Source organism: Mobula birostris, chromosome 1 (assembly GCF_030028105.1).
Source record: "Mobula birostris isolate sMobBir1 chromosome 1, sMobBir1.hap1, whole genome shotgun sequence".
Taxonomy (NCBI): domain Eukaryota; kingdom Metazoa; phylum Chordata; class Chondrichthyes; order Myliobatiformes; family Myliobatidae; genus Mobula; species Mobula birostris.
The window spans coordinates 227,568,884-227,592,138 of NC_092370.1; the positions used below are offsets into that span (position 1 = coordinate 227,568,884).

Here is a 23,255-nt window from a genome sequence, read left to right on the forward strand (position 1 = left end):
CCATTGAAGAAACATTTTAGAGCCCCATCTGACAAGAATTTTAATTGACATTGTGTGTTTTAATTGTAGAGAACAGCAATGGAACCTTTATTGAAGTATCATAGAAATGCAATGCCCAAGTCTAGACATTTTTACATTACAGTTGCATTGACCTACGTAAGCATTTTTATATATTGTAGGTAGGTGTGAGAATGCTTTTGGTGAATGTAAATTGTCTTGTACTAGAAGTCATTGTACTCAGGAGGGCTGATCTTTTTGAATATTCTGTTCATTATTTTTTGAGCCTCATAAACTTCAGATTATTGAAAAAGGTTGCAAGTAAATGTATTATTTTGACATTTTAATGACGTACATAATTAATAGCTAACACTGGCATGCTCTCAACCCATTTGAACTGGTTTAGCACTGGAAGATTAAACGTTGGGAACAATTTTAAAGGAGCGACTACTTACTCCTCAAACTCTGGGGCAGCCCAGTGGTGCAACTGGTTAAGTTGGTGCCTTGTAGCCCCAGTGATCTGTTTTAGTTTTGACATCCAGTGCTGTCTGTGTGGAGTTTGCATGTCCTCCCTGTGATTGTGTGGGTTTCCACCCATATCCCAAGGGAATGCGAGATGGAAGGCTAATTGGCTATTGTAAATTGCCTCCATGTATAGGTGAGTAGCAGAATCTGGGGAGGGGGTAGGGAGTTGATGGAAGTAGGGGAATAAAATAGGACTACTATAAATTGGATGCATTATAGTTGGCACAGTCTTTTTCCATACTATAATAACTCTAGTTGGTCTCTAGTTGGTAATTATTTTCAATCACGTATCAAAAGGAAATTCATAATGAAAGTAAATTTGGGTTTCATTACATCACAGTATCTTATTGAGTCATATAAGCTGAATTGGGGGTTGTTAAAACCAAATGAGAAGAAATTTTTATTTTGAATAATTAATATGCATTTTCAAGAGGGTGTGTATACTTGAACATATTTCTCTTAAAATATTGCATAAAGTGCAGATAACTTTGAAGGGCGATCTGTGAGTTCCTGAGTAAATGCTTACAAAGTTGAATTTGCATAGATTTGTAAGAAAAGATTTGGAGCTGCTCTTAGAGCTTCACCTAACTTGGCACAATTAATCAACAGAGCACCAAACTTTTAATTCAAAGAGCCAAGAGTTTACAGTGGATCTCAAGAAGAGAAGAGCACCAGCAAGTAAATTATTGAATTAACATCTGGATAAATATCAGCAATTTGGAAGCAATCATCGAGAAGAAAATGAACCTGCATATTAAGAAACAATAGAAAAAGGCAAAATTCATGACAGTAGCAATTTGAAATTAGTAGGAGAGAAATAGTGATAAACTTGAAACAAAAGATGAATTTCATCCATTTTTACTTGAAACAGTGGTTTGTAGGTCATAATGAGTTTTGGAAAGGATCTTTCACACTTTACTGAAATTCAGCAACATCAGTTCAACATGCTTCACATCGCCTTAGATCACTTGGACAATACGAACACCTATGTCAGGATGCTGTTCGTTGACTATAGCTCAGTATTTAACACCTTCATTCCTACAATCTTGATTGATAAACTAGAGAACCTGGGCCTCTGTACCTTCCTCTGCAATTGAATCCTCAACTTCCTGACCAGAAAAACACGATCTGTGCAGATTGGTAATAATATCTCCTCCTTGCTGATGATCAACACTGGCACACCTCAGGGATGTGTGCTTGGCCCACTTCTCTACTCTCTCTATATGTAGGACTGTGTGGCTAGGCATAGCTTAAGTGCCATCTATAAATTCGCTGAAGATACAACCATTGTTGGCAGAATCTCAGATGGAGATGAGAGGGCGCTCAGGAGTTGCTGCACAGGATTGAAGGAAGCTACAGAAAGTTGTAAAATTAGTCAGCTCCATATTGGGTACCAGCCTCCGTAGTATCCAAGACATTTTCAAGGAGTGGTGCTTCAGAAAGACGGCACCCATTATTAAGGAACCTCATCACCTAGGACATGCCCTCTTCTAATTGTTACCGTCAGGAAGAAGGTACAGAAGCCTCAAGTCACACACTCAGCAATTCAGGAACAACTTCTTTATCTCTGCCATTTGATTCCTAAATGGACATTGAACCCATGAGGAACCCTACCTCATTTAAAAAAAATTATTTCTGTTTTTGCACTATTTTAAATTTAACTATTTAATATATAGGTATTCTTACTGTAATTTATTTATTTATCTTTCTTTCTATATTATCATGTGTTGTATTGCTGCTGCTAAATTAACAAATTTCATGACATATGCTGGTGATATTAAATCTGATTCTGATTCAGTCTATGAACCTGGACCTACAGATATGGCATGGAAACAATCCCCTCGATCTACTGAGTCTATGCCAACCATCAGGCACACATTCTCACTAATATTATGTGGATCTCATTTTATCCTCTCCACATTCCTATCAAGTCTCTTATTTTCTGCCGTATACTGGGAGCAATTTGCAGTGGACAATTAATCTACCAATCTGCACAGTTTTAGGAAGTTGGAGGAAACTGCAGTAACTGGTAGAAATCCATGCATGGAGAATGTGCAAACTCCACACAGACAGCACACATGGTCAGGATTGAACTCTGCTCACTGGGTTTCTGAGGCAGCAGCGCTACGAAGCTGCACTGCTGAGCTGCCCTAATCAGGGAATTTATTCTCCATAAACTACTGGTATTTTATCATTACAGTATTCGAAAAAAATCTAACACCCAAGATTTAAATGCCAAAGTAATCCAAATGATCATATATGGCCTGTTAAGGACAGAGTAGGTTATGTTTAAGAGGCCATTCCTTTCTCTTCGGACTTATACACTATAATTAATATCTGTAGACTAACAACACACATCAAAGTTGCTGGTGCACGCAGCAGGCCAGGCAGCATCTCTAGGAAGAGGTACAGTCGATGTTTCAGGCCGAGGCTCTTCATCAGGAATTTGCTTGAATTTCCAGCATCTGCAGAATTCCTGTTATCTGTAGACTAAGTAAGCTTTCAGCCCTGCTACTCAAATGGAGTGTTAAATTCCAGTTTCAAACATAGCACCTTTTGTTAATGATCTCTTTTGGCCAATTATTTTTCTTGGACAGTTGCTCAAGGTTGCTTTTATTCTAAATCTGTAGGTTCTGAGGTTTCTGAAGAACTTAATGCAGGTCCACAGACACTGTCATGAGTGGTGTATGTGATACTTGTATGTGATGGGTTGTTTGGGACATTGGCTGTACATTTTGCTTTTTGTATGTGCCCTCTGTGTACTCCCATTTCATACACTGGAGATTCTTAGTGTTTTTCTGGGTGACTCTTACAAAAAGAACAACTTTAAAAAGAGTTGGACAGGCATATTGAAAAGTTTAGAAGACTATAGGCCAAACATTGGAAAAAGGGATTAGCTTGGATGTAGTATCTTGTCTGCATGGTATAGTTGGACTGAAGGGCCTTTTGCCATGGTGTATGACTGATTCTATAACTGGTCAAGGACCAGGGATCCCAATGACTCCGTTTTAAAAGACACTCTGGCAATTTCCTTGACATATTTCCTCTGTTCTCAAAATAAGTTGCTGTGACAAAACTCAGAGTAGAGTGCTTATTTTTGAAGTTTGGTATTATGCAGGCAAATGATGTAGCATGCCTACCAGAGATGGTCATGTATGATTAAGGTTGATACTGGGGGCATTGGTTTGGGAGAGGACACTAACATGGTTTGTCTAGTGCCAATGGATTAAGACAATTTTGTGGAGAAGATATTCCTGGTACTTCCCCAATCCCTTGATGTATGTATTGTAGGTTGTTTCTGTTTCTGAAATATGCAGAGAGATAGGGATCACTCATTGGTGTTAAGTTTGAAGTTCTGTGTATTGAACACTTTTTATCAGAGACAAAGTGCTATGTTGGGTGCCCTGGTATTCTGGCTCCCAAGGTATAGAAAATGATCATGTTTTCTCTTGGTGGTCTTAATTGATGGAAGTGTAGTGTAATGTTGAGGGGCAGATTGGTAGAGGGCCTTTGACTTTCAGATGTTTAATGTAAGGCCCTTCCTCTTGTACATTTCAGTAAATGAGTTAGTGATGTCTAGGACATCAGGCTTCCATAACATCGAATCATACAGCATAGAAATGGACCCTATTGGTCCACCTTGTTCTTCCTGACCCTGATGTCTGCCTACATAATCCCATTTGCTTGCATTAGGCCTGTGTCCCTCTTCACTTTTCCTATCTAAAGTACCTGTCCAAATGCCTTTTAAATGTCACAATTGTATCTGTGTCTACCATTTTACCTGGTAGCTCATTCCAGCTAATCTGCACCCATGTGTGAAATACTTACCTCTCAGACCTCCTTTAAATGTCTCCTTTCTCAGTTTTAAACTCTGTCCTGAGATTAAGATTCTGACTATCTATCCTATTGATGCCCCTCATAATTTTATAAACTTCTAAATTCTCTCCTCAACCTCCTATATTACAGTGAGAATAAGCCCAGCCTACCTAAACTCATTTTCTAACTGCAGCCCTCCATTCTAATAACAGATAAACAAGTGTCATTTGGGCATTGTAAATTGATGGTGTGATTTTGGTTTAGGAGTGGAAGCCATGAAAGTGAAACAGTTCATCTTTCATCCTATACAGTGACTCCACTTCACTGAGAACTGAGCCAGCTGAAGTAGATACAGTTTGCAATTAATTTTTCTCTCCTCCGTCCCATGTCACTGTTGATTCAATAGAGTTGTTACATTTGTTAATAAAAAGGAAAGTGTCTTGTTCTTTAGAACTTTTGGTAAGTGCTCTTTTCATTGGCTGAACCCTAGGCTGTAAGGTAATTAGTCAGTATTACAATGATACAGTACAGAAACAGGCTCTTTGGCCTACTGTGTCTGTGCCATCCATCTAGCACTTATCAAAACTAATTCCATTTCCCAGCACTCAACTCGTACTTCTATGACTGAAAAGACAGAGTTTACTTTCTTTGGAGCAGGGAAAGCAGAGGGTTTTTCTTGGAGAGAAAAAGCAGAGGTTTGCTTGAAGTAGAAAATTAGATTTATTTGTCACGTGTATATTGAAACATACAGTAAAATGCTTTGTTTGCATCAATGACACAGTTCTGGGGGCAGTCTGCCAGTGTTGCCAGGCTTCTGGGGCAACGTAGCATGCCCACAAGTCACTAATCCTAAATCATACATCTTTGGAATATGGGAGGAAACCGGAGCATCCTGAGGAAACCCATAGGGTCATGGGGAAAATGTACTTATTTAAATACTCCTTAAATGAGTATGTCTTACAGACGTTACTTCTGTACAAATTTTAACAAAACTTCTTTAAAGATGTTGAGAACTTCCTTACAGGCAGCAATGGAATTGAACCCGGGTCACTGGGGCTGTAATAGCATTACGCTGACCACTACAGTACCATGCCATCTAGTTTTTGATCTCCTTTTAAAATCACCTGGATCCATTTCCTATGCTCTCTTGAAACTTACTGGGTTCACTGGAAAATTTATACTACTGTACCAAGTAGCACCTAAAAAGAATTAAAATTTTATTGGATAATATCCAATAATGTTAAAAATCTGCCAGTCTGGCACCACCACATTTTCAGTGTGTTGGATTAGTGGAGCTTTACTGTACCTGGGTGGCATGATAGCATAGCAGTTATCACAGTCCTTTACAGTGCCAGCAATCGATGATTGGGGTTCAATTCTTGCTGCTGTCTGTAAGGAGTGTACATTCTCCCTGTGACTGTTTTCTCCAGGTGTTCTGGTTTCCTCCCCCATTCCAAAGACATAGTGGGTTAGTGTTAGTAAGTTGTGAGTATGCTATGTTGGCTCTTGCAGCATGGTGATATTTGCAGGCTGCCCCCAGCACATCCTCGGACTGTGTTGCTTATTGACGCAAATGATGCACTTAACTGTATATTTAAATGTACATCTAACAAATAAAGCTAATCTTCTACCTTAATCAAGCCTCTGTTTTCTCTGCTCCAAAGAAAGTAAACCAAGCCTTTCCAGTCTCTCTTCATTCCTAATGAAAATTCTGGTGAATATCCTGTTCAGCTACATAATCTTCATTTTCCTTTCTCAACACTACATACCCACTTGGGCTTCTCCCAACATGGGCAACACAGTGGCACAATTGATAGCTGCTGCCGGATGAGCATCCTGACCTCTGGTGCTGCCTGTATGGATTTTTCATGTTCTTCCTGTGACTGTGTAGGCTTCTCCCCAAAGCCCCAGTTCCCTCCCATATTTCAAAGATGCACAAATTGATAGGTTAATTGGCCACTGTAAATTATTTCTAGAATATAGGTGAGTGGTAGAATTTATGGAAGTTAATAGGAAAATCTGAAAAATCAAATGGGTTAGGAAGGATTTCTTGCTTGTGTTGTTTTGCTGAACATTGTGGCATGCCATTTTGGCACTGGAATGTGTGGCAACTCTTACAGCTACCCTCAGCACATCCTTAGGTTATGTTAGATATTAATGTAAACAACAGATTTCACTGTACAGTATGTTTCAATATACATGTGATAAACGAATCTGCATCTAAATAAATCAGAATCTAAAATAGGTGCTGATGATCAGCATGGACTTGATGGGCTGAAGGGTCAGTTTCCGTCTGCATGTCTATAATGTTCTATGACTTACCTCTTGTGTTAAGGAGCCACCTTAGAAAAATGCTGCAATCTTCTCTTCCATTGCTGCTTTTAGAGACATGAGAAGTGCTCTTATAGTTTGTAATATTATGCACAAATAATGCTTGTGATGCTGCCTGGTCCATGTGACATCACAAATTGTTTCATTCTAATACTAGTGTATGCTGTTTATGTGATAACAGGGAAACGTTTGTAGATGCTTGCTGTAAGTGTTCCAGCTACAGTTCTTGTATCACGAGAAGGCCTACCTCAGTGATCCAACATATTGTGCTGCCTCATACCGAAACTTCCCTCAAACTTCTCTTTCTGCTCCCAGTGCAGAGATTTCTGGCGAAATCTTTGATCAACAAGGGACTAATCCATTAAGTAATTGCCCATCTGGAAGAAAATTATGAAACAATGGGGGCAGAATCTGGCCTGTACTCACTGGAGTTTAGAAGAATGAGGAGTTCCCAGCCAAATCAGCATGGCGGTTGTTGTCAGATCTGGGCCTGGATGAAAGAAGCAAAAAACAAGCAGCTCGTAGGATGGGGGAAGAGGCAGAACGAGCCTCTTGCTGGATTTAGAGTAGGCGAGAGGAGGGGAGCTGGAAGCCAGGAATAGATGGGCAGTGATTTGGCCACCACTGCTGGCCCACCAACTGGAGAGTGTCGTGGTTAAGGGTCGAAACACTTGGTGAAGGTTGGGAACCACCTGATGACATCTGCTCCTGGCTGAAGGCTATGGTTACCTTATAAGATAACTGGAGAATGCACCCTAACAGGTGTATGTAACAAGCAAGGAGGGCTTTCATTCAAACATATTGAATATTGAAAGGCCTAGATAGAGTGGTATGGAGAGTATGTTTCCTACAGTGGGGGAGTCTAGGATCACAGGGCACAGTCTCAGAAAACAATGACGTGCCTTTGGAACAGTGATGAGAAGGAATTTCTTGAGCAAGAGGGTGGTGAATCTGTGAAATTCATTGCCACAGATGGCTGTGGAGGCCAAGTCATTGGCAAGTTTAAAGTTTAAAGTGGAGATTGATAGTATGGGCATCAAAGATTACAGGGAGAAGGCAGGAGGATTGGGGTTGAGAGGGATAATAGTACATCAGTCATGATGGAATGGCAGAGAAAACTCAGTGGGCTGAGTGGCCTATTTCAGCTCCTCTAGGTTATAGTCTTATGCTGCACTGACATCCTCTGGTCTCAAACCCTCTGTTTCCATCACCCTTTCAATGTACTATTTGCTATTTGTTCCCCTGTATTAGGACTGTGAGTAATGCTATAGGAAATCCTCTGGAACTTTATAACATGACATTTAATCTGAAGGGGATTCTACGGCAGGTGTTGCCCTATTGTCTTTTTTTGTTTTGCAAGCTATAAGTTTCTGACCACAAATGTATACATTTACCATGCAATAAAACTGCAGTACTTAAAATCTTTCAAGCTGTGAAATTAGAACCTGCCATCTGCCAGGCTTAAATTGGACTTCTTTTTTGCAAGCTGAAGTTCTGATCGCCAATGCAGTAAGGACATGTACATTTGGTGTATTAATGCTGTATTGAACAATATATTTATTCTTTGAATTCCCTGCAGCAGTAAAGTGCTTCTTTAACATTAATGGAAACAGCATTACACCTATTTTGTAACTGACAATTTTAGGCATGTAATTCATGTTGATTTTGTTTTTTTTAAAAAAAAATCTCTGGTGACTGAAACCTCAGATTTCAGTCCTACTTTACTTTGAGTATTCCTCTCACAGACCTATGATTTTATTGCAAATAGACTTCATTGTACACACTTTAAACTTATAGTTTCTCAGTTGCAGAAATGAAAATTAAGATGAAGATTCTGTTACCAAGTCAATGGAATGCCAAAAGTACTGTTGGTCTATCTTAGCAGTCACCTCTTCCCTTTGAGAACTTATCCAAGTTTGTAGCTGGCTAGTGACACACTTTTTCTTTGATCTATGAAATTACATATTTTGTTTTAAAAATAAATAAGGATGATGTGACTCATAGATGGGTGAGCAGCTCAGAAGTGTCTTGAGTAACACAAATTCTATAGGAGTCAGGCAGCATCTGTGGAAGTGAATAAACAGTTGATGTTTTGGGCTGAGACCCTTCACCAGGACTGAAAAGAAAGGTGGCAGAATCCAGAATAGCTTGCCCTGAGGAAATTCATACAGATGAACTAATGTCCTTGCAATCCATAGGAGAACTGCCTTGGCTCCCAGAATACATTAATATTAGTTGACCTACTGGACATGAAAGCTGACATTAGTAAAGGTTGCAATGTTTAAATAGGCTTAATCTTGAGGAATCTATACAAATATTGATTGGAGAAAAACAGCTTCTGATGTATGTAAGTACTCTCCTAGTTACAAGGATTTTGGCACAACTCTTGTCCTTGTTTTTACTGTTTCTATTTTAAACATAACTTGGACAGCAGATTATTATGATAAATTGACCTAAAAATTTAACCCATGTGAAATTTGAAAGGATTTACCCCTTACCAGCTTAGCAGCTGATAAATATAAACTGAACATGTTAAATTATTACATCTTGAAGTCTACAGTAACAAAAGCCTTGATATTTTCTTAGGAATACAAAATATGTTTGATTTTTTTTCTCTTGGCAAACATCCTGCACAAGTTTAAGAGAGAAAAAAAAGGAGTATTTTAGAAGTGGAATGTGAATATTTTTATGTAAAATAAACTTACAATCAACTGTCAACCAAAGAAATTACTCATGTAGCATAATTCTTCCAATGTTTGTACACTTCTAATTATTCCCTCCTCCCCTTTAACATCTTCTCTATATGAAGAAAATTGACAAAGTGAACAGAGTAATCTACTTTGTTGGCTGCATGAGATGAACTTCTCAATTTCTTCCATTTTGTAGATTGATATTTGTAGTAACCCCTTAATTAACATTTGTGGCATATAGTTCCTGCACTTAAGTAGTCATTTCCTCAATAGTTCCTCTATAAACTACCAATTTGGATAGTTGTTTTTGTATTGCTTGCATTGGGGGTGTGGTTTACCTCAGCTTGCTTATCTCTCTGTTACCAAACTGCAAAGCTTCATCAAGTAACACATATGAGACACCAAACTGCATGAATTCCTAGTACTCTCAAATGAGCTCTAAAAACTATGCCAATTTATCCTTTCTATCATGCTAGCTAGTTCTTGACTATAGATGTATTTTTGGTTTGTTGTGAAGTTGAGCAGGCTGAGTATTGTTCATTGTAAATTTATTATCAAAATGCTTCTTTGAGATTCATTTTCTTGCAGGCATTTATAGTAGAACAGAGAAATACAATAGGATCAATGAAAAACTACAAACAAAGATTCACAAACAACACTAAAATAAATGAATAATACTGAGAACATGAGTTGTAGAATCCTTGAAAGTGAGTCCATGGATTGTGGAATCAGTTCAATGTTGAGATAAGTGAAGTTATCCCACTCCGGTTCAGGAGCCTGATTGTTGATGGTTAATACCTTTCCTTGAACCCGAAGTGTGGGACTTGAGGTTCATATGTGTCCTTCCTGATGGCTGTAATAAGAAGAAAATATGGCATGGACAGTGGGGTGGGGGGAGGGGTCTCGATTATGGATGCTACTTTCTTGTGACACTATTTCTTCTGGATGTGCAGTATCACAATGACTGTGGGATCTAGAGATAACAATAAGAGGAGTTGTTTTAAATCTCAACATTTTAGTCTGTTATATGGGATGCATCTAATTGCTGTCTGGTCCCCACTTTATCCAAGAAATGAACATCTGAAATTTACTGTAGCGTAATAGGTGATCAGCAGTGTATTGTTGGAGTTTTGATTTGTTGAACTTCTTTGTGGGAGTACTGAAGCATGAGTTTGCATGCAATTCAAAACCAAGGAATTACCCTCCACGTGTCCGTAATTCACCTCCCGGCCATCTGTTGATGTACACAAAATATACAAAGCACTTTTTCATTCCTGGTTTCCTTTGAGACAGATAGCTAGTGTTTTCTGGGTGAGTGCAATACCACATAAGGAGGTGGCTGCACCATTAGTGATGAACAATGGCATTCGATGCATGTGACAGTATGGATCTCCCAAATTTGGTAACTTTAGTTTGTTATCCAATCCTACTTATCCAGAACTTTGCATTGCTGGATAGACAGCATATGTGAAAATGAGAGAGAGTTAGAATTTCAGGTCAAAGATCCAGGGTCGGAACTGGGAAAGATAAGGTGGGGGAAGGATGGATAGGGCAATCGATATGCTAGGCTAGAGAAGTAGTTAGTAGATAGTCTTTCAGCATATGCTTTTCTAATATGACTTGCAACTAATAAGCTCAAGAGGAAAAAATGATGTAAAAATGGCCTGATGATGTGATAGAATGAATCAATGCGCATGCTGTGATGGAAAACTGGCTTTATTTACCAGCCCCCAGAGCAGACAAGGACATACAATGTATACCCCATACAATTGTATCTCCTTGTGCTATTACAAGTTCTACATTAATGCTTTATTTTAAAAACAAATGTTAAATGTGGACAGGAGATTCTGCAGATGCTGGAAATCCAGAGTAACACAAACAAAATGCTGGAGGAACTTGGCAAGTCAGGCAGCATCTGAGAGGAATGAACAGTCAAAACATTTTGAGCTGAGACCCTTCATCAGGACTGGAAAAGAAGGGGGAAGAAGGCAGAATAAAAAGGTGGAGGAAGGGAAGGAGTACAAACTGACAGGTTTCTCCTTAGATGTTGCCTGACCTTCTACATTCCTTCAGCATTTCCTGTATGTTATATGTGGAGTCATTGAATTGTCTCCAGGAGCTGTTCTCTCAGAGTGTGCAACATCCTGAGGGGCATAGATAGGGTGAATGCTCTCAGCCTTTTTTCCCAGGGTTTGAGAATCTAGAAATTGAGGGTACAAGTTTAAGGTGAGAGGGGAAAATTTCATTGAGAACCTGAGGGGTAACTTTTTCATCCAGAGAATGGTACATGTATGGAGTGAGCTGCCAATGGAAGTGGTTGAGGCAGGTACATTAACAACTTTTAAAAGGCATTTGGACGGGTGTAAGTTCAGAGAGCTATGGGCCAAACGCCAGAAACTAGAACAAACTAAGATGGGTATTTTGGTTGGCATGGACGAGTTGGGTCGAAGGGCCTGTTTCCGTAGCATATGACTTTATGACGCGACTCCTTATTTTATTTCTGTTACTGAAAAAGATCCTGCGAGGAGTTAGCGGGCACTATGTCACCGTCATAGTGTGCAGTCGGAGTGCATCGGAGAGCATTAGGACCCAGAGGACGTCCCTTCTTTCCCGTGCGGTGCGATGAGTTGGAAAAGGACAGAAAGGAATCGGGGAGACATCAGCGTGCGGGTGCGATTCTTACACTGGTTGGAATTTTATTTGAGCAGCTCCGAAAGGATTAAAATATATCAACACGGAAGCAGACCAGAAATGCAAGGATTACCTGGAGGAATATGAAATGGAAATGGTTATTTCGTAGCCAGGGCGGATGCGGAATGCACTAAACAGAGGAGGGAGCACGCCGAGTTCGGGATTAAAAAGGTTACTAAATCAGCATCTCAGTCGAGGTTTTAATCTTTGCTAGCCAGCTGTAATTGCATTATGTTCGCAGGCGCTTGGGCTATACGTTTGCCGCCGCCGGGGTTTTATTGCTGCAGTGCACGATTTTAATTCTACACATACCTGAATGATGCTTTGAGAATATTTCAACGGCCAGATCCGATCTATCAAAAAGCTCCGCCAATGTTACAGCGTTTGCTGCACTGTTTATCTTTTTTGTTGGCGACCCTGCGCTGCACACAGGGCGGCAGATCGGCGTTAGTGTACAAATCTGGCATTTTTTTTCGTAATCGCGTGCCTGGAAAAAAAATCCGTAAGGGACGGGCTATTCCGTTGTTCCCTGTGGCGATTGTCATTTATTATGTGATTCCAGTTCATTGAAACTAGAAATCTGAGCAATAGCGATTCCAATTTATTATTCGCACTTGCTGAATTGCATTTATTAAATAACGGCGTACTCTTCGTTTGTGACTCTTCCTTGTCACAGTTTAGCCCTTTTGGAATGAAGCTGTTCACTTTCATTTTCATAATTACAACACACTACCCTGCGTTTGAGCTGAAGGCTGTCTGTTTGAGTTGGCGTATTTTAAATGCCTGAAGTTCGCCGATCACGGCTAATCACGATACAGTAGATAGGTTATGTTGATGGTTGATGTTGAAGATTAAAATATGTAAAGACGGTGACTGCGTGGTTTGCTCCAGATAATGATTTTCATTTATGACGGATGGATGTTTTGCATGTCCTCACGTGTATTTATAAACGAAGGGAGCTGCTACCTTTTAAGTGAAGTCTCTAAACTTTAATGCCTCAGGTAGTTGTTGCCCTCCGGCCTCTTTTTCCTCATTCTCCCAGTGCTGCATTATTTACTTTGTAAATTCTGGATAGTTCCTTAAGTTTTTAAGAGTCACAGAATTGCACAGCACAGAAACAGGCCCTTCGGTCCACCACGTCTATGCCGACCCTTTTTGTCCACATTCATGAATTCCATTTGCCTACATTACACCTGGCTCCTATGCATTGTCCACTTTAACGCCAATCTACTATGTTTTAAATAGTTAATTGTATTTGATCGTCAGTTCTTCTGGCAATAAGTTTCAGATATCCAGCACTTTGCATTATTTTTTTTAAAAAAGATCTGTCCTCAAATAGTCTTTAAACATTCTTCCTCTCACCGTAAACCTGTGCTTTCTTGTTTTTGATAATCTTACCTTGGGAAAAGTGATTCAGTCTATCCACCTTATCTATTGCCTTGCATAACTTAATCTAGATGGATCAGGTCATCCCTCAGCCTCTTTCAGTACAAGGAAAACAAGTCAAGCCTATGCAGTCTGTCCCTGTGACAAAGGTGCCACAATCCAAGAGACATGCTGGTGAATTGAATCTCCTCCTCACTCACTTCAGCACAGCCAGATCCTACCTATAGAGTGGCAACTAGGACTGCACACAACACTCCAAATATGGTGATTTGTGATGTTTAAACACAATCTCCCAACTTTCGTATTCTATGCTTGCCATATGCTTCCTCCACCATCCTACAGTCTCTAACTATGTTGCCACTTTCAGGAAACGTAGGACATAGACCAGTAGAGGCCCTTCAGTCCATAATGTTCTAAAATCAAACTAACCCTCCCTTCTCACATAATTCTCCATTTTCCTTTCATCCATGCAAAACAATGAACCTTACCTTGAAAATCCCTTTGATCGTAAACATTCTTTAGGCTACAATCATTTATAGTATATATCCCTATTTAACCTACCAAAATGCATAATCTCACCCTTGTTGGGATTAAGTTCCAGTTGTGGTCTCAATTCCATTTGCTAATGCTCTGCCCTACTTGATCCACACAACCTTTGTCGCTATCCACAACATCACCAAACCTCTTGTCATCCACCAGTTTATTGATCATTGCTCTTGTTAACAAAAAACAACACAAAATATCCTTTAAATTTAAATTTGTATTTTGGATTTGTCTTGATGATTCAGATTGATTCCAAATATCAAAATCTAGTGACTTTACTGGATTCTAAATATCTTTGGTTGAAAGAGTGCAGAGAAGGTTTACAAGGATGTTGCCGGGACTTAAGAAACTCAGTTACAGAGAAAGGTTGAGTAGGTTAGGACTTTATTCCCTGGAGCGTAGAAGAATGAGGGGAGATTTGATGGAGGTATATAAAATTATGATGGGTATAGATAGAGTGAATGCAAGCAGGCTTTTTCCACTGAGGCAAGGGGAGAAAAAAACCAGAGGACATGGGTTACGGATGAAGGGGGAAAAGTTTAAAGGGAACATTGGGGGGGCTTCTTCACACAGAGAGTGGTGGGAGTGTGGAATGAGCTGCCAGATGAGGTAGTAAATGCGGGTTCTTTTTTAACATTTAAGAATAAATTGGACAGATACATGGATGGGAGGTGTATGGAGGGATATGGTCCGTGTGCAGGTCAGTGGGACTAGGCAGAAAATAGTTCGGCACAGCCAAGAAGGGCCAAAAGGCCTGTTTCTGTGCTGTAGTTTTTCTATGGTTTCTATGTGAGGATTTCTATTTGCATTTTGGACAAGGTGTGGTCCTCAGGTGAACAGTTGAATGACTGTTTATTGGTGCTAAATTCACTGTCACAGTATATTGCATAATTGAAATATATGACTCTATAATGCCAACTGCTATTATAACATGTAGACTTAAATAAATATGCTTGACCCCAAGATTCATTTAATCTTTTTGTTTCTCCTATTTAAGACGTATGGAAGTACAGTTTTAAATCTTACTACCCTACTGCAGATTACAGAATTTTACAAACCTGAAATAAATGGTACATGATCACTGCTTCTTTATTTCTCTTGCATTCTGTGGAATAATTTTCAACCGAGTCTACTTGCAATATGGCCTTATTCACTTTTGCACAGGATTCTGTTTGAAACAATGTTTATTCCCTTCCTGGCTGACTTCCTGAGTCCCTCCAAAATTTCAAACATGAGAAAATCTGCAGATGCTGGAAATTCAAGCAACCCACACAAAATGATGCTGCCTGGCCTGCTGCATTCCACCAGTATTTTGTGTGTGTTGCTTCTCTCCAAAATTTTGTGTGTTTTGAAACAATGTAGCTGTTTCATATACTTGGGAGTTTTTCTTGGACCATCCTATGTCACTTTGTATATTCACGGCTACAGTGCCCAGTTATATTAATCTCCATATCTACATGAATGCTTGTGTTTGCTCTTTGTGAGATTTTTCCCCCTCAAAGTATGAGGGTAGGAAAAAAGATGGTGTTTTTCTTGACGTGGTAAAATGCCAGCATAGTAACTAACTCACAGTGATGAGCTATGTGTTTCTGGATTAAATTTCTCATTTTTTTTTTAAGAGAGTAAAACAATATCTCAATTTTATCTTTTCCATTTTTTGCACACTTGAAGACTGAAAGCTCCGTGTATCTGTGTTGGATCATTCTGGGGGAAATGCCAGGTGGAGGTATGATGCTTCCATGGCAACCAAATATTCTGAAGGGACCTTGTTTTCCCCCCTTAAGAGAGAAGCACAAATCTATAAAATAGATCCAGCATATACCTTTTTGCATCTTTTCATGCTGGATCATGCATACATGTTTTTGTGATCATTGAATATAGAACAGGCAATTTGGTCCAAATGTCTGTATCAAACATGATGCCAAATTAAATTGTGCATCCTTCTGCACATGATCCATATCTCTCCATTCCCTGCATGTTCATATGTCTATTTAACAGCCTGTTAAACACCATTGTTGTGCCTGAATCCACCATTACTTCTGGAAACACATTCCAGGCACCTATCATTCTCTGTAAAGAAAAAGTCCCCCTCACATTTCCTTTAAGCTTTTCCTCCTCTCACTTTAAATATATGTTTCCCAGTTTTTGACATTCCTATCCTGAGAGAAAAAAAAAGATTCTGGCTGACTTCCTAACTAGTTGAGGCTTCGTAAGGCATTAGTTGGAATGTACTTGAGAGTATTGTGACTAGTTTTAGGCCCCTTTTCAAAGAAAGGACTGCTGGTATTGAAGAAAGATCCCAGGAATGAAAGGGTTGCTGTATGAGGAGTGTTTGATGGCTCTGGACCTGTACTCACTGGAGTTTAGGAGAATGGGGGGTGGGAGGAATCTCATTGAAACCTATCAAATATTGAAAAGCCTAGATAGAGTGGACATGAAGAGGATGTTTTCTACAGTGGGGGAGTCTAGAATGAGAGGCAGCGGCCTCAGAATACAAGGACGTGCCTTTAGAACAGTGATGAAGACGATTTTTTTTTGCCAGAAGGTGGTGAATCTTTGGAATTTATTGCCATGGATGCTTATGGATGCCAAGTCAATGGGTATATTTGAAACAGAGGTTGATTGTTTCTTGATTAATAAGTATGTTGGAGGTTATGAAGAGAAGGCAAGAGAATGGGGTTGAGAGGGAAATAAATCAGCCATGATGGAATGGTGGAGCAGATTCAATGGGCCAAATGGTCGAATTCTGCTCCTATGTCTTATGGTCTTATAGATGAGCAGATTTGGCAGACATTGTGGGGGTGATCATCCACTAAAATGTAGTATCCCTCAAAGCAAAGAATAAAAGCAGTAAGGTGCTGGAGTTAATGTGCACTTTTTATTTACAGTACTGGGGCTGAAATGGAAAGATTATCTTTTATGAAAAATGTATGTGGAAGTTATTTTGTATTTAATAATGACTTTTTTCCTCATATTGCCACATATTGAAACAAAGCTGATGCACTGAGTTCTATTCAGAACATTTCTGAACAATGAAGGAATAAAGATTCTAAGAAGTTGGAATAGTTTTGACTGTAATGTTTCAAAGCACAAAGTTGAGGTTGACCCAATTATGAATTCAATGCCCTTTCCATAAATCTAGATAATTCATGAAAGCTAATGGTTATTATCCATTTTGTAGCAATACTCTTTGTGCATTTTGTTCAACAAATGCTTACATCATTCTTGCAGTCTTGAATTTCTGTTTCTGCTTCACGTCAAACACGAAGTGCTCTCTGCATAGTTCATCTTGATGGTATTAAATCAGGTTTATTATTTTATTTTTACTTATTTATTTAGAGGTACAGCATGGATCAGGCCCTTCTGCCTTACTGAGCAGTATCACCTATCAACCCACCTATTTAACCCTTACCTAATCACAGGACAATTTACAATGACCAGTTACGCTATCAATGGAATACTCTCAATAGCCACTTTATTTGGTACAGAATTGGCTTAATAAATTGGACTTTTGCTTTATGTTCGTTTCTGCTGCTGCAGTCTATCCACTTCAAGGTTTGACATGTTGTGCGAACAGGGATAATCTGTTGCACACCACTGTTGTAATGTCTGGTTATTTGAGTTACTGTCGCCAGCTTGAACAAGTCTCGCGATTCTCCTCTGACCTCTGTCAATATTCAGCCATTCATGTGGCAGCAACTCAGTGCATAAAAGCACGCAGGAATGGTCAAGAGGTTCAGTTGTTCAGACTAAATGTCAGGATAGAGAAGAAATGTGATCTGAGTGACTTTGACCATGGAATGATTATTGGTGCCAGACAGGATGGTTTGAGTTTCTCAGAAACTGCTGATCTCCTGGGATTTTCATGCGCAACGGTCTCTAGAGTTTATAGAAAATGGTGCACCCCCCCAAAAAAAAATCCAGCAAACAGCAGTTTTGTGGGCAAAAGCACCTTATGAATGAGAATTGCTGCTATTTTCATGACAGGATATTCCCTTTATTTTTCTATTTCTCCTTGGGAGAATAAATATGAAGATAAAGGGAATAGCCTGTCATGAAAACTGGTCGAAAACAAATCAATTGTTTTGAATAAAACAATTCATTTAATCAAAAGTATCTTTTTCTAGAATAGAATTTGACAAGAGGATGGGATGAGATTTTAGGGGTTTTCTGTTTGGAGTGAAGGAAGATGAAAGGTGACTGATAGAGGTGTACAAGATGATAAGAGGCATAGATCGAGTGGACAGCCAGAGACCTTTTCCCAGGGTGGAAAAGGATAATACAAGGGGGCATAATTTTAAGGTGATTGGAGGGCAGTCTAGCGGGAATGTCAGAGGTAATATTTTATGCAGGGAGTTTTCAGTGTGTGGAACACCCTTCCATGGTGGAAGTAGAGGTAGACACATTAGGAGCATTTAAGAAATTCTTAGATAGGTATATTTAAAGTTAAAGTCTGTCCCGAGCCTTGTGGCCCATCAGGCCGGTGCTTTATGCCGCTTTCTGTGACGTGAAGCAACTGAGAGTACAAGACTGCCCCCCCCCCCCGATAGGATGCCAGTCTATTGCGAGGTTAACCCCCAGCATTTGCCGGTACCCATTTTCAGCTGGGTGGACTGGAGCAGTGTGTGGTTAAGTGCCTTGCTCAAAGACACAACACGCTGCCTTGGCCGAGACTTGAATCCATAACCTTCAGATTGTGAGCCCAACGCCCTAACCACTTGGCCACGCGCCACACAGGTAGGTATATGGATGCTAGAAAAATGGGGGCCATGTAAGAGAGAAGGGTTAGATTGATCGCAGAGTAGATTTAAAGGTTGGCACAACGTAATTGGCCTAAGGGCCTGTACTGTGCTGTAATGTTCTATGTCTATAAACATCTTTTCTTGTTACCCTTCAGAAGGTAACTTGCATGTTGCAGTAGATTTTCTAATGGCTGTTCTTAAAATCTATACATTATTGATGTTATACTGTATCAAGGTTAATATTCAATTCACAAATGACATTGAATCTTGGTAATTTTGTCTGATTTATAAATATTTTAAAAAATCCTCAACTGCTATTTTAGAAAAAACAAATTTAGTGCTGTGATCAGTGCAATGAATGAGTAAATCTTATAATGATGTCTGTTAAATGACTTTTAAGTTTCTGGGGCCATGTTAGTAAGAGGGATTGATCCTGGATGTCAAAATGTTCTAGTGAAGAAAGTTAAGCAGCTTATCTAAATATATTGGAGTTCAGAAGTGTGGGGAGCGTTGCGTCCAAGGTTCTGAAAAGACAGTGCTGAGAGGATGTTTCACCTGGATGGGATGTTTGGAATCAGGAGGCACAGTCTCAAGGTCTGAGCAATTATGACTGAGGTAAGAGATTTCTTCACTTAGTGTTGCAAGTCTTGGAAGTTTTCAGAGGGCTGTAGATGCTCAGGCTTGGCTTCTGTTCAAGGTTGAGACTGATAGATTTGTGGACACTAAGGAAATCTAAGGAAATGGAAATTGACCGGAAAACTGGGCAAGGTTGCTGTTAAGTGGCACAATTGGATCTGCGACTGAATGGCCTGGTCTTAATGATCTAAGTGGATGGAACAATCATCTTAATTATCAAAGGGGGAAGTGATTAAAAATATTCAATTTCTCTCCGGTTTGTAATTATACTTTACATTATGAGGTCTTTAAAGTAACCCAAAGACATCTTCAAGAAGTAATTTGCAGGATGACTTTCAGGTCTTCAGATTATCTTGGAAGTGCTCCACTGCCAGTGAATTACTTATGAAGTACAGCGTGTTGTGTAAGTAAATACAGTAGTCAGACTGTAACAAGGCAAGGTGCCACAGCCTGGAAATTAGATTAACTGCAAGTCTATGTGTTGTTAGTTTAATGAAAGTAAATAATGTATGAAAAACATGCACGCTTAGCCCACTGCTCCACTCCCTCCGCACCTACGACTGTGTGGCTAGGCACAGCTCAAACACCATGTATATAAATCTGTCAATGACACAACTACTGTCGGCAGAATTTCAGATAGCAATGCGGATGTATTCAGGAGTGACTTAGATCAGCTGGTTGAGTATTGTCGCAATAACAACCTTGTACACAACATCAGTAAGACCAAGGAATTGATTGTGGACTTCAGGAAGGGGAAGTTAAGGGACCACACACCAGTCCTCATCGAGAGATCGGTAGTGGAAAAGGTGAACAGTTTCAAGTTCTTGGGTATCTCTGAACCCAAGATATTGATGCAATCCCAAAGAAGGCACAGCAGTGGGTATATTTCATTTGGAGTTTGAGGAGACTTGGTGTGACACGAAAAACTCTTGCAGATTTCTTCATATGTACATACCATGGAGAGTATTCTAACTGGTTGCATCATCATCTAGTATGGAGAGGCTACTGCACTGGATTGGAAAAAGCTACAGAAATTTGTAAACTTAGCCAGCTCCATTGTTGGCACAAAGAGTCCTTCCAATTGTGGCAACACTTCTCCTGCAAATCTTTGTGGTCATATAGTATACCCGGTGCTTCTGATGTGGTCTCTACTATATTAATAATTAGGAACTAGTAGTTACTAACTAGCTCCATCTTTTCTCATTTAACGGATTAGAAAAGCTTCTGGCTAATATTCAATAATTTCACGTGCTTGCAATTTTTGGATTGGATAAGTGGAACGAATTAAATAAATTAATTAAAACTAAACATTTGATGTCTAGGAGAGATGGTGGTTAAAATAAAATGTATTCTGTTGTCACACTGGCATTGATTGTGAAAGAATTCCACAATGTATGAGTATTTATTTTCTCCATGGGCTACTTTAAGAATTGATGTATTTAAAAATAAAATAATGCATGACAGCTTGGAGAATTTTTGGTAAATCTTGAAAAGATTTTGAAATATTTGCCATGTTGGTGAGTTTAGTCACACCATTCATTTGTATACCCTGCTCTTCTGCCTCGTTCCATTGACCTGCACCTGGACTGTAGCCCAACCTCCATACCTGTCCCAGCTATGTATTTTTCCAAACTTCTCTTAAATGTTGCAGTCAAACACCTGCACCCACCACTCTGCTGGCAACTTGTTCCACACTTTCACCTCCCTCTGAGTGAAGAAGTTTCCTCTCAAGTTCCTGTTTGTACTTGATCGTGGCCTTTAGTCAGAACATAGAACATTACAGCACGGTATAGGCCCTTTGGCCCGCAATGGTTGTGTCAGCTTTTTCATCCTACATAGCCCTCCATTTTTCTAATATCAATTTGCCTATCTGAGAGTTTCTTATGTGCCCCTACTATATCTGCATCTAACACCATCCCTGGCAGGTGTTCCACACAGTGTGTGGGGGGAAAAAAAGGACTTATTCTGACATTCTCCCTATACTTTCCTCCAATTACCTTAAAATTATGCCCTCTCATATTTGTCATTTCCATCCAGGGGAAAAGGTCTCTGTCTGTCACTCTGTTTATGCCTCTTATTATCTTGTACACCGTTATCAAGTCACTTCTCAGTCTCCTTTGTTGCTAAGAGAAAAGCTCTAGCAACAGACCTTCTCTTGCACCCCAGTGCATCTGTAGATGTGAACTTCCCACTATTCAGGACATTTACAAAGACAAGTGTGTAAAAAGGGCCCGAAGGATCATTGGGGACTCGAGTCAACCCAACCACAACTGTTCCAGCTGCTACCATCTGGGAAGCGGTACCGCAGCATAAAAGCCAGGACCAACAGGCTCCGGGATAGCTTTTTCCACCAGGCCATCAGACTGCTTAACTCACGCTGATACAACTGTATTTCTATGTTTTATTGACTATCCTGTTGTACATAGTATTTATTATAAATTGCTATAAATTGCGCATTTAGACGGAGATGTAGGGAAAAGATTTTTACTCCTCATGTATATGAAGGATGTAGGTAATAAAATCAATTCAATCCCTGGCAGGGTGTTCCATGTGTAAAAAAAACGTACACACACACACACACACACACACACACACACACTTATTTCTGACATTGCCCTCATACTTTCTTCCAGTCACTTGAAAATTGTGCCTCCTCATATTAGCCGTTTCCGCCCTGGGAAAAAGTCTCTGGCTGTCCCCTCGATCTGTGCCTCATATCTTGGACAGTTGTGATGTGCTAATGCACTGCTTGCATGGGATGTAATTGAGACATGATGCTCAGCTGCTCCAACTCTTCTCTCCCCTTTGTGACAAAGCCCTCTATTAGAAACGTTGAAATCCACATGCTGTTCCTTGCCATCTGCAATAGCATGGAATGCAGAAACACTGTTAGGAATACTTACTGGCACTTTTGACTTAATAACCATTTCCTCCTACTCTGTGATCCATTTGAGTCCATGAAACAGAACATTATGTCTGGATTGTATTGAATTCTATGCAAAGGTTGATAGTCTGATCTCTAAATGTAGTTTGTTTCATTACTGGAGTTTAAACCGTGCCCTCTTGTGGATGGATATTTTTGTCAAGAGACTAGTGTGGTTAGAAAGGACGTATTCAGATTCGCTCATTTATGCTGGCACAGGAAGTTCAGGGTGTCCAATAACTAGACAGAGGCACCGTTGCCATAGAGATTAAGATAAGACACCCACCTTCTTAAAAAGGATATCTGTATTTCTGGTCAGATGCATAAAGCCCTAGGCTTTGCTTGCTTTCTCATGTCATCTGTTGAAACCCGAGTATGTGCCTGTCAAATGAAGGTCATATATTCAATTGCTGACATGGTAGCATAACTTCATAGTCGGCAAAGTTTTTTTATTCTCCTTAAGGAGACTGTTGTCTTGTTAAATTTAGTAAAAGAGAAAAAATTAGTTTGTTTGCTCCCAGTGATAAGTTAGCAGCAACGCTGTAGAAAATAAATTGATTTAAATGTAAAACTTGCTGTAAGCGTCATAATTCTAGGCAATGCCCTTTCTGTGCCTGTCTTCTCTGTGCTTTGCGCCTAACAGTTTGTCTTCTCTGCATGAATGCACTGCAGCCCGTCGACCCAAAAACATTAGTTGATTTTGCCTTCTTGTCTGAAACCTGCAGATTAAGGTTCTTTCATGAGAGAGTAAGACTGATGTCCTAGCTTTTTTTTCATTACTGTGTAATTAGTTGAATGGTGGGCTGCAAAAAGGCAGCATGCATTCAAATTAAATTTAAGTCGAAGTCAATGTAAATTTATTATCAAATTTATTGTAACCATATACTACCCTGAGATTCATTTTCTTGCAGGTAATCACAGCAAAATTTAAAAAATACAATGGAATTTATGAAAAAAAAACTGCCAAACAACAAG

General features: G+C 39.6%; 1 protein-coding gene across 4 annotated transcripts in view; it reads left to right on the forward strand.

Annotated features, from left to right (window-relative positions):
- Nucleotides 1-23,255, forward strand: part of foxn3 (forkhead box N3) — a 414,510-nt gene that overhangs the window by 8,069 nt on the left and 383,186 nt on the right. The window contains exon 1 of one of the 4 annotated variants that reach the window (XM_072273034.1): nucleotides 11,881-12,029. The exons of 2 other annotated variants lie outside the window; for them this stretch is intronic. The gene's annotated coding sequence lies outside the window, so the exon portion shown is untranslated. One more of the 4 variants, XM_072273013.1, reaches the window with a different exon arrangement.